This window comes from Oryctolagus cuniculus, chromosome 11 (genome assembly GCF_051225735.1).
Source record: "Oryctolagus cuniculus isolate XC-2025 breed Fujian yellow rabbit chromosome 11, ASM5122573v1, whole genome shotgun sequence".
Classification (NCBI taxonomy): Eukaryota; Metazoa; Chordata; class Mammalia; order Lagomorpha; family Leporidae; genus Oryctolagus; species Oryctolagus cuniculus.
Window position 1 is genome coordinate 90,898,455 of NC_142877.1, and position 19,077 is coordinate 90,917,531.

A 19,077-nucleotide genomic window follows, 5' to 3' on the forward strand; every position below is an offset into this window, starting at 1 on the left:
CTGATCATATTTTGTTGACTTCTAAAATCCACAGTGAGCTAAAACTAAATTCACTGGAATTTAAAAACATCATGTGTACATGTGTAGGAACTAACTCCCATACATAACTGGTAGAGACAAAATGGTGTGACTACCTTAATCTTTTAAGTTTCTTCTTAGTTTAACATAGCATGGAGCTTAAATTTTTATATGTAAATTATATGCATTCATGGAAATTGCATATTCATATAGAGATTTTATATAATTATATAAAATATTATATAAACCTTACATATTTGTATGTGAATTGTGTCCACACGAGGATAGTGTAAGTGTTCTTCCAAAAGTTCCTAGAAATAGAATTAAAAGGTAGGTTTATTTTGGTACAAAAATATTTTAAGTCAGTGAATAGCTTAAAATTTTTATTTTATTTTTTAAAGATTTTATTTATTTATTTGAGAGGTAGAATTACAGAGAATGAGCGGCAAAGAGAAAGGTCTTCCATCCGCTGGTTCACTCCCTAAATGGCTGCAACAGCTGGAGCTGAGCCAATCTGAAGCCAGGAGCCAGGATTTCCTTCTGGGTCTCCCACGTGGGTTCAGGGGCCCAAGCACTCGGGCCATCTTCTGCTCTCCCAGGTCGTAGCTGAGAGCTGGATTGGAAGAGGCGCAGCCAGGACTAGAACCTGTACCTCAGGCAGAGGTTTAACCTTTTATACCACAGCACCAGCCCCTTGTAGTTTTTAAGCAATAAGCACTTTCCATCAACCTTTTGAGGGAGTTGCTGTAGTATCCCCACTCATTGTTCTGTGTTTCTACTGTCTACTCTGCTTCATGGTGTTTTTCTTCTTTCTGTAGAATTTCCACTGCAAATTTCTCTCCAACTCTTCCCTAGGAGTGCAGTTACTCCACTTTTTTTCTGTTATCTTCCTGTGGTCAAAAGCAGCATGTCTTTCCCCTGTTCAGCCATCTTGGATCTGTTCTGATCCTTTATACTTATGTTTTACTAGTTACAATGTCTCCTTTTCATTTCTGATCTTACTTGAGTCTTTTTTTTTTTTTCATTACTTATTCTAAGTTAAGATTTTTCAGTCTTGTTTACTTTTTCAAAAAGCCAAGTCAATTTCATCTTTTTCTAGTGTCTATTTCATTTATTTCTGTTCTGATGTTAGTTATTTTTTTGGTATGTGTTTTTAAAGATTTTATTTATTTTACTTATTTCAAAAGTCATGGAGTCATTTGTATTTTTAAAAGATTTATTTATTTGCTTGAAAGGCAAAGTTATATAAAGAGAGGGAGGGACAAAGATCTTCCATGCGCTGGGTCACTCCCCCAAATCCCTCCTGCTACTTTTAGGCTTAGTTTGTCTTTGTTCTTATTCCTTTTGTGGAATATTAAGTTGTTTATTTAAGGCCTTTTTTAATCTTTGATGTAGCCATGTATTGCCATAAAATTCTGATATGATTTGTATAGGTTATATCTCCAAACTCATGGCTGCTGTTTAATGTTTGAACCCCAACATCTCATGTTAATGTATGTAGAGTCCAGTATTTAGAATTCAGGCTCAAATAAAAGACCTTTGTCATTGGGGGTGTGTCCTTAAAATGTAGTTCTCAAGATAAGAATCTTTATAAAAGCTAGAGTTGGAGGTTAAGCATTTGGCCTAGTGATAAGACACTCATTAAGACACTAGCATCCTATATCAGAGTCCCTTGGTTTGATAACCAGCTCCAGCTCCTGACTCAAATTTCCTGCTAGAGCAGACTCTGGAAGGCAACAGTGATAGCAATAACTCAAGTATTTGGATTCCCAATCCATGTAGGACACCTGGATTGGGTTCCTGCCTTTCCAGTTTCAGCTTTGGTTCCAGTCCAGCCTGGAGCTAAAGTGGGCATTTGGAAAATGAACAAGCGAATAGGAGTCCTTGTTCTTCCTATCTGCCTCTCATATACGTAAAATTTTTGAAAGCTGGAGTTGTATCTAGTTGCTGTCTCTCTCCTTCATGGTTCACCATGTGATTGTTTAATGACTTGCTGTGCCACTGACATCTTGTGGCCTCACCAGATGGCCGAACCAATGATGACCATCCAGTCTTGGACTGTGAACCTCTAAAAGTATAAGCCAAAATAAACCACTTTTATTTATAAATAACTTCTCTCAGGTATTTTGTTACAGTGATTAAAAAAAGAAAGAAAAAGAGTGACACAGCTTTCCTCTTAAACTGCTTTTTTTTTTTCCTGTGGGTTTTGGTATAGTGTCTTTTCAATTTTTTTGTTTTTGTTTAAAGACTTTTTTTAAGTTTCTTTATTGACCCCTGCATTGTTTAGGAGCATGTTGTTTAATTCGCATGTGCTTGTGAATTGCTCAGAATTTCTCCCATTATGACTTCTAATTTTATATTATTGTGGCCATAAAAGTTACTGGTCAAAATGATAGTGTCCTCAGATTTGTTAAGACTTGTTTCATGGCGTAACATATGATCTATTTGCTGATCTTTTGTATTTTTTGTTTCAATTTTGTTGATTTCTTCTCTAATTTTAATTTTTTCTCCTACTAGTTTTGGGTTTGGTTTGCTGTTGTTTTTCTAGATCCTTGAGATGCATAAATAACTCACTTATTTACTTCCAATTTCTTGATGTAAGGCACCAGTTGCAATAAACTTGCCTCTTAAAACTGCTTTTTCTATATCGCATAAGTTTTGGTATGTTATATCATCATCTTTGTTTTCAGAAATTTTTTTTATTTCTCTATTGATTTCTTCTATGACCCACTGTTCATTCAGGAGCATGTTGTTTAGTCTCCATGTGTTTGCGTATTTTCTAGTGATTCCTGAGTTGCTGATTTCCAGCTTCATTTCATTGTGGTCCGAGAAGATGCATGGTATATTTTCAGTGTTTTGAAATTGCTTAGAGCTACTCAATGGCCTAGCATGTGGTCTGTCCTAGAGAATGTTCCATGCACTGCTGGGAAGAATGTGTATTCTGTGGCTGTAGTATGAAGAAAATTCTATAGATACCTGTTTGGTCCATTTGGACTATAGTGTCAATTAAATCTGTTGTTTCCTTGCTGATTTTCTGGTTTATCTGTCCATTGCTAAAAGTGGGGTATTGAAATCCCCCATTACTTTTGTATTTGAGTCTGTGTCTCTCTGTAGATCCTTTAACATTTCTTTTAAATAGCCAGGTACCCTGTAATGAGGTGCATAAATGTTTATAATAGTCACATCTTCCTATTGAATTGATCTCTTCATCATTACATAGAGCCCTTCTTTGTCTCTTTTAGCAGTTTTTGTGTGAAACTAGGTTGGCTACACCAGCTCTTTTCTGGTTTCTGTTGGCATGGAATACCTTTTTCCATCTTTTCACTTTTAGTCTACATGCATCTTTGTTGATGAAATGTGTTTGTTGTAGGCAGCAAATCAATGGGTTTTGTTTTTTAATCCATTCAGCCAGTCTGTGTCTTTTTTTTTTTTCAAAATTAAGACAAGTTTTATTTCTTCATTTTATGATGCTGCTGATACATTAAAATTATGCCAATTAACATATAATAAAAAATGAATTTAACACTGTGGGAGAAATTCAAAGGCGTTCAGAACTTAACTTTGTCGATTTTCTTTTAAGGACATCTGACAGAATGGTCAAAGGAAATAACCCTTAATTTCTATGTGATCAAAGTTAAGAGTCCAACAGTATCTGTTCAGGCAATCTCCAACAATAAGGGAAATCAGACTTGTCTAAACCGGAAGAAATCAAGCATTTATCACTTAACTCTTGACCTGGTCTGATTCCCTACATGCTGATGAAATCTTTCTACGGTTTTTTTTTTTTTTTTTAACTTTTATTTAATGAATATAAATTTCCAAAGTACGATTTATGGATTACAATGGCTTCCCCCACATACTGTCCCTCCCACCCACTACCCTCCCCTTTCCCACTCCCTCTTCCCTTCCATTCAATCAAGATTCATTTTCGATTATCTTAATATACAGAAGATCAGCTTAGTATACATTAAGTAAGGATTTCAACAGTTTGCTCCCACACAGAAACATAAAGTGAAAAATAATAGATGATTTTTTTTCAATGATGATGAAATCAGATCAGACCTATTGTCATGTTTAATCCCAGTGAGAGTCAAGTTGGGAATTGATAATTTCTTTTTTTTTTTTTTTTTTTTTACAGAGGATCAGTTTAGTATACATTAAGTAAAGATTTCAACAGTTTGCACCCCCATAGAAACACAAAGTGAAATATATTGTTTGAGTACTCGTTATAGCATTAAATCTCAATGTACAGCGCATTAAGGACAGAGATCCTACATGAGGAGTAAGTGCACAGTGACTCCTGTTGTTGACTTTACCAATTGACACTCCTGTCTATGGCATCAGTAGTCTCCCTATGCTCCAGTTATGAGTTTCCAAGGCTATGGAAGCCCTCTGAGTTCTCTGATTCTTATCTTGTTTAGACAAGGTCATAGTCAAAGTGGAGGTTCTCTCCTCCCTTCAGAGAAAGGTACCTCCTTCTTTGAAGACCTGTGCTTTCTACTGGGATCTCACTCGCAGAGATCTTTTGCCAGAGTGTCTTGGCTTTCCATGCCTGAAATACTCTCATGGGCTTTTCAGCCAGATCCAAATGCCTTTAGGGCTGATTCTGAGGCCAGAGTGCTATTTAGGACATCTGCCATTCTATGAGTCTGCTGAGTATCTCACTTCCCATGTTGGATCACTCTCCCCTTTATTTATTCCATCGGTTAGTGTTAGCAGGTACTAGACTTGTTTATGTGCTCCCTTTGACTCTTAGTCCTTTCATTGTGATCAATTGTGAACTGAAATTGATCACTTGGACTAGTGAGATGGCATTGGTACATGCCACCCTGATGGGATTGAATTGGAATCCCCTGGTATGTTTTTAACTCTACCATTTGGGGCAAGTCAGCTTGAGCATGTCCCAAATTATACATCTCTTCCCTATCTTATTCCCACTCTTATGTTTAACAGGGATCACATTTCAGTTAATTTTTAACACTTAAGAATAACTGTGTATTAATTACAGAATTAAACCAGTCATATTAAGTAGAACAGACAAAAAAACTACTAAGAGGGATAATGTATTAAGTTGTTCATTAACAGGGCTATGCTGATCAAGTCACCGTTTCCCATAGTGTCCATTTCACTTCAGGAGGTTTCCTTTTTGGTGTTCAGTCAGTTGTCACCGATCAGGGAGAACATATGGTATTTGTCCCTTTGGGACTGGCTTATTTCACTCAGCATGATCTGTTCCAGATTCCTCCATTTTGTTGCAAATGACTGGATTTCGTTGTTTCTTACTGCGGTATAGTATTCTAAAGAGTACATATCCCATAATTTCTTTATCCAGTCTACCGTTGATGGGCATTTAGGTTGGTTCCAGGTCTTAGCTATTGTGAATTGAGCTGCAATAAACATTAGGGTGCAGACCGCTTTTTTGTTTGCCAATTTAAATTCCTTTGGGTAAATTCCAAGGAGTGGGATGGCTGGGTCGAACGGTAGGGTTATCTTCAGGTTTCTGAGGGATCTCCAGACTGACTTCCATAGTGGCTTGACCAGTTTGCATTCCCACCAACAGTGGGTTAGTGTCCCTTTTTCCCCACATCCTCGCCAGCATCTGTTGTTGGTAGATTTCTGCATGTCAGCCATTCTAACCGGGGTGAGGTGAAACCTCATTGTGGTTTTTATTTGCATTTCCCTGATTGCTAATGACCTTGAACATTTTTTCATGTGCCTGTTGGCCATTTGGATTTCCTCTTTTGAAAAATGTCTATTGAGGTCCTTGGCCCATCTCTTAAGTGGGTTGTTTGTTTTGTTTTTGTGGAGTTTCTTGATCTCTTTGTAGATTCTGGTTATTAACCCTTTATCTGTTGCATAGTTTGCAAATATTTTTTCCCATTCTGTCGGTTGTCTCTTCACTTTCCTTACTGTTTCTTTTGCAGTACAGAAACTTCTCAATTTGATGCAATCCCAATAGTTAATTTTGGCTTTGACTGCCTGTGCCTCCCGGGTCTTTTCCAGAAACTCTAGAGTTGGGGCCATTTACATTCAAGGTGACTATTGATAAGTAATGACTTTGCCCTGCCATTTTTCAAAAAAAATTCCCATTTTTTACTTTGGATTTCTTTGTACTTTTCCTGGGAGATTTCTTTCCTTTACCTTCTTCCATAGTGAAGACCATGTTTCTGTGTTTCTGTGTGCAGCACATCCTTAAGAATCTTTTGAAGGGCTGGATGGGTGGTGACAAATTCTTTCAATTTCTGTTTGTCATAGAAGAGCTTGCTTTTTTTTTTTTTTTTGAAGATGTTATTTATTTTATTTGAGAGAGTTACAGACAGTGAGAGGGAGAGACAGAGAAAGAACTTCCTTCCATTGGTTCACTCCCCAATTGGCCACAAGGGTCGGAGCTTGGCCGATCCAAAGCCAGGAGCCTGGAGCTTTCTCCAGGTCTCCCACATGGGTGCAGGGGCCCAAGAACTTGGGCCATCTTCTACTGCTTTCCCAGGTCACAGTAGAGAGCTGTATTGGAAGTGGAGCAGCTGGGACTAGAACCGGCACCCATATGGGATGGTGGTGCCACAGGCGGAGAATTAACCTACTGTGCCACGGCACCGGCAGAAGATCTTTATTTCACTTTCGTTCATTAATGAGTGATTTGCAAGGTATAGTGTTATGGGTTGACAGTTATTCTCTCTTTAACACTTGGATATATCTCACCATTCTCTCCTAGCCTGTAGTGTTTCTAATGAGAAGTCTACTCTGAGTCTAATTGTAGATCCTCTGAAAATAATTGGTATTTCTCATGGGCACATTTTAGAATCTTTTCTTTATATTTTACTGTGGTGAGGTTTGAGGTTCATTTGGGGGTGTTATGTTTTCCTTATTCTTGTTTCTTGAATTGTTATTCAGTGTTTGTGGGGATACTGGTTGGTTTCTTTGTTTTTTTGCTGTGTTGTCTTTTATCTTTGGCCTAAGTCTATGTGGATTAGTGGAGTGTCTGCTTTCAGGCAATACTTAAGAGGCGTGTGGCCAGATAGCTCTGTTTAGTGCTCCAGGGTGAAGGACATGTCTGAGGTGACCCACCCAGGTTTGACATGGTAAATCTTTTTTTTTTTTTTTCTTCAATCAGAGGGCAGGTTTGTTCTTGTCTGTTGGCATAGACTCAGGTGAGCTCCTCTCCTCAATGGAGAGTAGTGCCTGGGTGCTAGCCCCAGAAGGTATATTATTAACAAAGGATATTTGAAGTCCTCAGTGTAAGCTCAGATTTCCCAGCATGTCCCTCACCAGGTAACCAGGGAGCCCTGATCCTGTAGAGCCTCCCACAGTGACTACTCAAAAGTCCCACCCACATCCTGAGTCCTCCCATGCAGTCTCAGTGTTTTCACAGTCTTAGCAAACAAGCTTCCCACAGTCGTGAGCACCCAGCCGCCTGTCTGTTCTCCCCCACCAAGAGGGCTTTCCAGTTCTCAGAAAGTTAGTGTTCTCTAAGCTTTACTTCCACAGTATATGAATGGGCTTCAAAAAATTCATGAGAAAACAGGATTTAAAGGTAATCAACATTTTTCATGAACTTTTTGAAGGCTGCTTGTATTTCCAAATGACTTGGTCATTGTCTTCCTACCTCCTCCATGAACCAATCACATTCTTGCATTTACTCCAGGAAAACATGAGTAACAGAAAACAGCAATGCTTTCCCTATTTCTAAGGAATCAAAGGATTTGACCCTAGAAATTGCAGGTTACATAGAATAAAGCTAATATGAGATCATCACAAGTGCAATTGCGTGTTTTTTGCAGGTAATTAGAATTTGAACAAAATTCAGAATAACAATTTAAGGCTCTTCCTAAATCAGTAGCTTACAGGAGCCTGTGATAGATGGAAACATAACAAAAAATGTGTGGATAGATAGATGAATGAGTTGATGGATGGATGGACAAGAAGATGGATGGATTTATAGATTGATGATGTTAGATCATAATATGTCATTCTCCTGCATTATGGACTCATGGAACTATAGTCATCTTCCGTTCTCACAATTCTTTAAAATACTCTCAAAATGTTTTTCTTGACACCTTTTGAATGTATTGGGATGGAAGTTTGTTTTCAAAAGCATGCTAACTTGAATTGACTGGTAGTGATTGCTTGCAGTCCTATAGCAGATCAACCGACTAATCAATTGACAATGGGCAACGAATAAGGATGTGGCAGTACACGCCATCCCTTTGCCTATTGATCTGTGAAGCACTATTGAGATAATGGGAATTTAAGAGTTTTGAAACTATATAAACTTTCTTGTTTTACTTTTTCATTCTTTGATTCCTATCTCTTCATGAAGGGTCTATATTCTTTGATAGCTTCCTCAAATGATATCTTTCTTCATAGTCAAGTTCCGTATAAACTCATGTTGATATATTAAGACACATTTAGCCTTCAGCTACTCCAACATAAATAAGATTATTGTGGCAAAATCCCTTAAAGCAACTATAATTTTTCTATTGACTAAGCAGTGTTTCTTGGTTAATTATTATTGTTTGGCTACCAGCTTGCACTTAGGAACCATTTTGAGAGTAAGAGATGTGGGGAGTTATTTGGCTGGGGGTATGCTAAAACAAGATGTCATGCTAGGGTTTGTTAAAAGTTCCTCTGTGACACATTCAAACATATACAATATTATTAACTGTGTCTTGGCAGCTCATTTTCTTCTTTTTATAAACAGTCAAAAAAGCAGCTCTGGTTTATTTAATTCCTAGAAAAGAAAAATTGGAGCCATTTAGCCTGCTTAATATCAAAACCTACCTGACCCAGAGGAGAATCAGAAAGAATGTCACAGAGCATTTTTTTGAATTGCACCACCCCATATGAAATCCGTTTAACAGCAAATAGAATGGATACCGTCAAAAACCTTTATTAAAATTTAAAACATTTCTTCTTTTATTTCCCTATTTTATGCTCTTTCTCTGAATTCATTCCATACCTCTGTTGAGGAATTTCCAGGAAATTATTTCTTGTTCTTTGCTCCTTTTCTTTAATATTTATCTTTATCAGAAGCTCTTCCATCCTTATAATATGAATTTGCCAACTCTATATGGGTTGCTTACTAAACATGTGTTTTAAGTTCTGCATTCTATAATTGTCTGTAGTTCAGTCATACACACATCAAACATTGAACTCTTATCTTTCTTCCCAGAGAAGGATATGTTCTGAAAATAAATTCATCCACTCCATCGTATTATCATCAATGATCTCTCCTTTGTGTCTTCTTATCACAGCCTATACACCCTTTAAACATGATCAAGCTCTAGCCATTTCCTGAAGAGCACTCCACAACTTTTCCTCATTTCACCTCACCTGGTGCTTTGTTTATTTGTTCTTTTTTAGAGCTCTGAATAATTGAGCCACTGGACAGGCAGGTTCTTATTGGTGAATAGTAAATAGTAAAAGATGATGAGAATTATGACTTTTTAAAGATTTCTGTGCCAATTTTGTGATGCGAACATGATAACCACTACACTGGAAGCGTGATTCCTGTGCCAATTTGTATAAAATGGTAATTGGGAAGCAACTAAGGGCTACTGTAATTTTTTAGTGGAATTAGGGATGAAAAAGAGGAAGGTGTCTTTCATAATTACACGTTACCAATTTGTATCATGTACTTGGCAGCTATATTTCTGGATATGTATCATCTACTTGAAAGGCAGAGCTACATAGAACAGAGAGAGTGAGCTTCTGCCCACTAGTTCACTACCCAAATACCTGGAACAAAGTGAGAGAGAGCGAGTGAGCGAGCAAGTTCACTCTTCCATCCACTAGTTCACTACCCAAATACTTGGAACAGCCCAGGCTGGGCAGGCCAAAGCCAAGAATCAAGAATTTGATTTGGGTATCCCATGTTGGTGGCAGACGCTCAAGTACTGGAGCCCTAATCTGCTGCCTCCCAGGCACATTACCACAAAGGTGGATCAGAAGCAATGCAGCCAGAACTGGAACCAGCACTCTGATAGGATGAGGATGTCCCACAGAGTACAGTGTCCCGCTGCAGTACATGCCCACTCCTTGCTTCCAAAAATCTTTAAACTCCTTTCCATCAGAGGTAAGGTTTTCTAAAATATCTTTTAATATTTAACAATGCTGCATAGAACATATTTGATATCCTGTTCCTGAATTCTAATTAAACATGCTGATGAATGTTATGTTGTCATAGAAAATACTCAGTTCATATGATGTCCTAGGGGTTTCATTTTGAGTACATTAGGGTGTCTCATTTCATTTTTTTTTTTAAATTCAATTCACATTTCTCACTTCATAGGAAACTGCCTTTGCCTTTGTATTTGTTTTTGCTTGCAGAAAGTCAACACTGCCCGAAGATCAATTATTACTTTTTCTATTTCCTTTATTAAACTACTTTTTCCTATGATATAAGTTCCAGATATTGATGTGTTTTCTTTGATATCTGCTTGTAAATCTTAAGTTTGGGTTTATTCACACAGCAAAATCTTAGAATTTGAATACATTGAGTACACATGACAAATAGCTTTAATGCAATCACTTCTTACAGTCTTAGAATATTTTATCATTGGACTGTAAGTAGTATTGACTCTAAAACTGAGTAAAAGAACTGATGTGGTTTCATTGTGACAAGAGTTATTGTGTAAATCCTTCAAAAGACCTACAAGATTATTCTTTGATGTTATAAATTACTTTCTTTTGTATCATAGGATTTTCATCTCATGTAGATCTAGCTGTCTTTTTGTGAGTGAAGATTTTTTATGTATAATATTACTGTTATGAAATGTTGAAACTTTTAGTTAGCCTTCTATTTTGGAAAATATTCTCTTAAATATAATTTCTATTTTACCAAAGTTGGAATGTTAAAGAAATAAATAGATTGTAAAGTTATTAAATTTTTTGTGTTTTTTTTTTTGCTGCTATAACAAATTACCATTAAATGTCATAAAACTATGCAAATGTGTTATATTACAGTTCTGTGGGTCCAAGGTTCAACGTATATCTCACTGAACTAGAAATCAAAGTGTCAGCAGGGCTATGTTCCTGTCTGTAGATTCTGGGGAGGAATATTTTTCCTATCTGTTTCTGCTTTTTCTTTTTTTAAAGAGATACAAAGAAAGTTTTTTTGTTAGTGTTTAAGCTATAATCTTTTTTTTTTTTTTAATTTGACAGGTAGAGTTACAGACCGTGAGAGACAGAGAGAAAGGTCTTCCTTCCGTTGGTTCACTCCCCTAATGGCCGCCACAGCAGGCGCTGAAGCTAGGAGCCAGGTGCCTCCTCCCAGTCTCCCATGTGAGTGCAGGGACCCAAGCATTTGGGCCATCCTCCGCTGCCCTCCCGGGCCATAGCAGAGAGCTGGACTGGAAGAGGAGCAACCAGGACTAGTACCCGGCACCCCAACTGGGACTAGAACCTGGGGTGCTGGCGCCACAGGTGGAGGATTAGCCAAGTGAGCCATGGCGCCGGCCTCTCTTTCTGCTTTTAGAAGACACCGACATTTTTTGGTTTGTGATACCCTAGCTTCCTCCAGCTCCAATCCAGCAATGGTGGATTGTGTAAATATATTGGGTCCCCAAATCTACAGGTCAATAATAATCTAGTCTTTGATCTCAAGAAATTTAATTTCCACATATGAAATTTTAAAAGTTATGATACAGTTTACCACAAAGCCTCTGAAACCAGTATGATCCTTCTCATCAAAGACTTAAAGAATCCTTTATCTATAACTGCCTTTTGATCATTTTCTCCTTGAAAATGAGAAGAAAAAAACATATTACTAAAGATAATAATGTTTCCCACTCTTTGAATAGGAAAAAGTATTTCTCAATGGCCAAAGGAAATTTTCATTCTATAAATTTGGACATTAATTGAAGGTGTCAAAAGAAATGTGGGTGAAGTGAACTGCTGAAAGTAGTTAAAATAACTATAAAATCTGTTTGTATTTACATGCAGCATTGTTTATTTAGGTAGCTTCATTCATGTACAGATCTCTTCCTCCCACCAAAATTTTCCATATGAATTACTTTAAAAAATTATTCTAGGGACTGGCGCTACGGCGCAGTGGGTTAAAGCCTTGGCATGAAGCACCAGCATCCCGGCTGCTCCTCTTCCCATACAGCTCTCTGCTATAGCCTGGGAATGCAGTAGAAGATGATCCAAGTCCTTGGGCCCTTGCACCCACGTGGGAGACCTGGAGGAAGCTCCTGCTTCCTGATTTCGGATTGGCTCAGCTCTGGCCATTGCAGCCATTTGGGAAGTGAACCAGTGGTTGGAAGACCTCTCTCTCTCTCTTTCTCTCTCTGCCTCTCTCTTTCAAATAAATAAAAATAAATCTTTTTTAAAAAAAATTATTCTAACACTTAATTCTGTCACCATGCTCAGTCTCCCCCCACCCCCGCCTGTCTCTGTGTGTGTGTGTGTGTGTGTGTGTGTGTATCCACATATACTAGAGGCAGGGTAAAGGAGTTAGACTAGTAACTTAGATAATGATTGAAAGCTGGTTTTATTTTCATTTTACTTGAAAGAGAGACACAGAGAGATCTTCTGTCTGCAGTTTTACTTCCCAAATGCCGCAATAGCCAGAACTGGGCCAAGTCGAAGACAGGATCTCAGACTCCCTCCAGCTCTTCCATATGGGTGGAAGTACCCAAGCACTTGATCCATCATCTGCTGTCTCCCTGGGTGCACATTAGTAGGAAGCATTCCAGCAACTCTGATAGGACATTCCAAGTGGTGATTTGACTACTGTACCAAATGTCTGCCCTGAAAGATGGTTTAAATATTTATAATTTTTCTTTTTCTGTTCAAGTTTCAGATTTAGAGCTTCAGCATATATGATGTAAATTAAAACCAGTGCCTTCATTTTCCAGGGATTCACTGCAAGGTTTGAGAGTCTTTGGGATCTCAACAAACACAAAACCAGCATATTGTACATTTATCCCTGGTCAAGGACTTTTTGGTGGAGATCTCATTGTTTTTAAAATACATATATATTTATTTAAGGGACAGAGACAGAAAAAAGGAGAGGGAGAGAGGGTTCCCATCTCCTGGGTCACTTCCCAAATGCCCACAGTTGCCATGTCTGGGCCAGACTGAAGCTAGGAGCTGGGAACTCAATTTGGCTTTCTTTTTTTTTTTTTTTTTTTTTTTTTTGACAGGCAGAGTGGACAGTGAGAGAGAGAGACAGAGAGAGAAAGGTCTTCCTTTGCCGTTGGTTCACCCTCCAATGGCCGCCGCTGCAGCCGGCGCACCGCGCTGATCCTGGCAGGAGCCAGGAGCCAGGTGCTTTTCCTGGTCTCCCATGGGGTGCAGGGCCCAAGCACCTGGGCCATCCTCCACTGCACTCCCTGGCCATAGCAGAGAGCTGGCCTGGAAGAGGGGCAACCGGGACAGAATCCGGCGCCCCAACCGGGACTAGAACCCGGTGTGCCGGCGCCGCAAGGTGGAGGATTAGCCTATTGAGCCACGGCGCCGGCTCCAATTTGGCTTTCTTATATGGGTGAGTGGAAACTAATTACTTGAGCTATCCCATGTTGTTTGTCAGGTCTGCATTAACAGGAAAGGAATTGGGAGCTAAATATGGCACAGAATCCAGGTACTACAATGAGAGACATGGTGTCTCCACTGGTGTCTTAACTATTATACCAAATGCTCACCACTAGCCTTTCTTTTTTATGTTTCTTACAGCTCTCTCTTCTTCCAGTTTTCCTTCACATTTCTCATTCCTGCTATATTCTACATAATACACTCATACTACATACTGCATATGCACGTATATAGTACATAAAAATGATAGTACTTTGAAATTCTTCATAAACAAAAATGTTATGATGACTGAACCAAATTTATTAGAATAACTACCATGGGCATTATGGTTCTGTGAACCATAATTCAATTTTTTTTTTTTTTTTTGCTTAAGCAATTGAAAAAAAATGACATAAAGGTCATACCAAGAAGTGAGATTTTGAACTGTCCCAATGTCTTAATGCTAAAATAGAAGTTAGAAAACTATGAAACAATTATAATGAAATTCTGAAGACAACAAAGTATTCTAAAGAGTATGTGATTCAGATGGAAATGTTTGCCTGAAAAGTGATTAACTAATTCTTCACTCTGTTTTGAAGAATTGCTTCCTGGCGCTATCACCCACTATTAAGGCTACCCACCTTTTGGCAAGTCAAGCAAATGCTTGTAATATTACATTCTCCATTGAAACTATGTATTTGAGATTTTTGTTTTATTTATATAAACATTTTTCTTTTTTTTTTTTTTTTTTTTTTTTTGAGGATATTCAGGGCTTTATTTTGTAATGCAGAGGCCATACCATGGTCCCAACCCCACTTTCCACCCTGTACTTCTTATAAACATTTTTCTTGATATACTTTTTGGCCTATGATATCATTTTCATATTCTGGGTTAGGAATACATCATAGTTTTCCCCCATTAAAATTAATAGAACCATTTTTCTTTTTTTAAAAAGTACTTTAATTTACTTTCATTTATATTTGAAAGGCAGACAGAGATCTTCCATCTGTTAATTTATTCCACCAATGTTGAACAGCCAGGCTAAGCTGAAGCCAGGAGACAGGAACTCAAGCTAGGTCTTCCACCTTGGTAGCAGAGACAAGTACTTGAGCCATCACCTGCTGTCTCAAAAGTTGCACATTAGAAGGAAGCTGGATGAGAGGTGGGGCCAGGACTCAAAACAGGCACTCCCAATATGGGATGTTGGTGTCCCAATTGGCATCTTAACTTCTTCACCAAACACCTATGCACCCCTCCTCCCCCCATCTCTTCCTTCTGCCATTGAGTAACAAATAGTAAGTTTGTCTTGTTGTTTTTTTGTTTTTTTTTTTTTTTTTAAAAAAAAAACTTGTAATGGGTAAAGAAGTAGTTCTGTACCGTAGGAGATATAGCTGGAGGTGAGCTCGGTCCTCCAAGACCTCGATATTTTAATGGAGGCAATGAAGCAATCTGATCATCCTTCTTTCTTAACTTGCTCTCTGAACTGTAGCCCTGCTTCTTGACTACTTCATAATCTTATTTTGTATGTTAATAGCAGAATCTGACCTCTTTACTCCCTCTGTTTCTCTAGTAACAAGTTCTAATCTTCCTCTAAATGGATACCTCAGACTTGAACAAAGAAAAGCAAAAAACCCATTAATAATTTAAAAATTGGGGGCTGGCGCTATGGCACAGTGGGTTGGCGCCCTGGCCTGAAGCACTGGCATCCCATATGGGCGCCGGTTCACAACCTGGCTGCTCTGCTTCCTGTCCAACTCTGCTATGGCCCGGGAAAGCAGTAGAGGATGGCCCAAGTCCTTGGGCCTCTACACCCACGTGGGAGACCCAGAAGAAGCTCCTGGCTCCTGGCTTGGATCGGCACAGTTGGAGCCATAAGGGAATGAATCATCGGATGGAAGTTCTCCCTCTCTCTCTCTCTCTCTCTCTCTGTCTCTCCTCTCTCTGTATAACTCTGAATTTCAAATAAATAAATAAATCTTTAAAACAAAAACATAATTTCTGAGGGCAGGTCCTGAATTTCATTATTTTATTGATGATTCTCATGGACATTCAGAAAGGAGAGTGTTTAACTGAAATGAATAGTTGCAATTCTGATGAAAACCACACAACATTTGTTGAGCTGTATTTCTATGTCTGATATTGTGCTAGGTATCTAACATAAATTCTGCAACTTAGTCTGTACAGTTAAAAAAAAAAAGTGTTAATTTATATATAAGAAAGTTTAGGCGCTCAGCCCTCTGCCTCTATGCTGAGCTGCCCGCCTGGCCTGCCCAGGTGTACTCTTTCCACTCAACCATGTAACCCCGCTCTCCCCCAGTCTGAGCGACTGGACACTCTCTCAGGTTCTGTCTGGAGAGGTGCCTAACCGCTCTTACGGATGTCCCTTCTCTAACAAACCCTGCTATTTTACTTTCCACTAAAAAAAAAAAAAAAAAAAGTTTATTCAGAGCCCCCACTCATAAGTAGCAGCACCAAGACTCAGAATTCAAGCATTTTTTTTCTTTTTCTTTTTTACCTAGAAACATTTAAGTATACAAACTTCATACAATTCATAACTATAACTGTAAGAACATAATGATTCTTCCTACCCTTCCTTTCTTCCCACCCACACTCCCACCCTTCTTCCTCCTCCCTTTCATATTTCCATTCTTATTTTTTAATAAGGTCTGTTTTCAGTAATTTTATAGACATAAGATTATCTCTACACTAAGAAAAGAGCTCAGCATAAAGTTAAAAAAAAAAAAATAAACTATTCCCCAACAGTTGAGACAAGGTCTATTCAAGGTCATCACATCTCAAAGTGTCAATTTCACTTCTATAGATTACCTTTCAGGTACTCTACTCATTACCATAGATCAGGAAAAACATGTGGTATTTGTCCCTTTGGGGCTGGCTTATTTCACTAAATATAATGTTTTCCAGTTGCATCCATTTTGTGGCAAATGACAGTATTTTTATTTTTTTGCCACTATGTAGTATTCTGTGCTGTACATATTCTATAATTTTTAATCCACTTTTCAGTTAATGGACATTTGGGTTGATTCCATATCTTAGATATTCTAAACTGAGCTGGAATAAACATGAGAGTACAGATAACTTTCATATGCTGATTTCATTTCCCTTGGGTAAATTCCCCAAGGGAATGGGAATGGCTGGGTCATATGGTAAATCTATTTTCAGGTTTATGAGGTATCACCATACTGTCTTCCACAGCGGCTGCACCAGTTTACATTCCCACCAAGAGTGGATGAGGGTAGCCTTTCCCCAACATCCTCGCCAACATGTATTGTTTGTTGATTTCTGTATGAAAGCCATTCTAACTGGGATGAGGCGAAACCTCACTGTGTTCTTCATTTTCATTTCCCTGACAGCTAGTAATCCTGAGCATGTTTTCATGTGTTTGTTGGCCATTTGGATTTCCTGATTTCCTCTTGTGAAAAATGCCTGTTCAAGTACTTTGTCCATTTCTTAAATGTAATGTTTGTTTTGTTGCTGTTGAGTTTCTTGAGCTCTTTATAAATTCTGGATATTAATCCTTTATCAGTTGCATAGTTTGCAAATATTTTCTCCCATTCTGTTGGTTGCCTCTTCACATTGCTGATTGTTTCTTTTGCAGTTCAGAAGCTTCTATTTGATATAATCACATTTGTCAATTTTGGCTTTGATTGCCTCTGATTCTGGGGTCATTTCCGAGAAGTCTTTGGCTATGCCAATGTCTTGCAGGGTTTCCCCAATGTTTTATAATAATTTGATGGTATCAGGTCATAGATTTAGCTTGTTGATCCATTTTGAGTGAATTTTTTATGTAAAGTTTAAGGAAGAGGTCTTGTTTCATAGTTCTGCACATGGAGATCGAGTTTTGCCAGCACCATTTGTTGAAGAGACTATCCTTGCTCCAGGAATTGTATTTAGCACCTTTGTCAAAAATAAGTTGGTTGTATATACATTAATTGATTTCTGGATTTTCCATGTTATTCCATTTGTTTATCCATTTATTTTTGTACCAGTACCAGGCTGTGTTGATTATAACTGCCCAGTATTATGTCTTGAAATCTGGTATTGTGATGCCTCTGGCTTTGTTTTTGTTGTATAAGATTGCTTTATTTGGGGGTTTCTTGTGTTTCCATATGAATTTTAACATTTTTTTCTAGATCTGCAAAGAATGTCCTTGGCATTTTGATTGGGATTGCATTAAATATGTAAATTGCTCTTGGTAGTATGGACATTTTGATGATGTCTAGTTTTCCAATCCAAGAAAGTGGAAGATTTTTTCCATTTTGTAATGTCTATTTCTTTCTTTAATTTTTTTTTAACTTTTATTTAGTAAATATAAATTTCCAAACTACAGTTTATGGATTACAATGGCTCCCCCCCCATAACTTCCCTCCCACTCACACCCCTCCCAGCTCTCGGTCTCTCTCCCATTCTATTCACATCAAGATTCATTTTCAATTATCTTTATATACAGAAGATCAATTTAGTATATATTAAGTAAAGATTTCACCCACACAGAAACACAAAGTGTAAAATGCTGTTTGAGTACTAGTTATAGCATTACTTCACATTGGACAACACAATAAGGACAGATCCCACATGAGAAGTAAGTACACAGTGACTCCTGTTGTTGACTTAACAATTTGACACTCTTGTTTATGGCATCAGTAATCTCCCTAGGATCTAGTCATGAGTTGCCAAGGCTATGGAAGCCTTTTGAGTTCGCCGACTTTGATCTTATTCCGACAGGGTCATAGTCAAAGTGGAAGTTCTCTCCTCTCTTCAGAGAAAGGTACCTCCTTCTTGGATGGCCCCGTTCTTTCCACTGGGATGTCACTCACAGAGATCTTTCATTTAGGTCTTCTTTTTTTCTTTTCTTTCCAGAGTGTCTTGGCTTTCCATGCCTAAAATACTCTCATGGGCTCTTCAGCCAGATCTGAATGCCTTAAGGGCTGATTCTGAGGCCAGAGTGCTGTTTAGGACATCTGCCATTCTATGAGTGTGCTGTGTATCCCCCTTCCCATGTTGGATCTTCTCTCCCTTTTTGATTCTATCAGTTATTATTAGCAGACACTAGTCTTGCTTGTGTGATCCCTTTGACTCTTAGACCTATCAGTGTGATCAATTGTGAACTGAAATTGATCACTTGGACTAGTGAGATGGCACTGGTACATGCCACCTTGATGGGATTGTATTGGAATCCCCTGGCACATTTCTAACTCCACCATTTGAGACAAGTCTGATTGAGCATGTCCCAAACTGTACATCTCCTCCCTCTCTTATTCCCATTCTTATATTTAACAGAGATCACTTTTCAGTTAAAATTTAAACACCTAAGAATAATTGTGTGTTAATTACAGAGTTCAACCAATAGTACTAGAACAACAACAAAAAAATATTAAAAGGGATAAAGTATTAAATTGTACATCAACAGCCAGGACAAGGGCTGATCAAGTCACTGTTTCTCATAGTGTCCATTTCACTTCAACAGGTTTCCCCTTTGGTGCTCAGTTGTCGCCAGTCAGGGAGAACATATGATATTTGTCTCTTTGG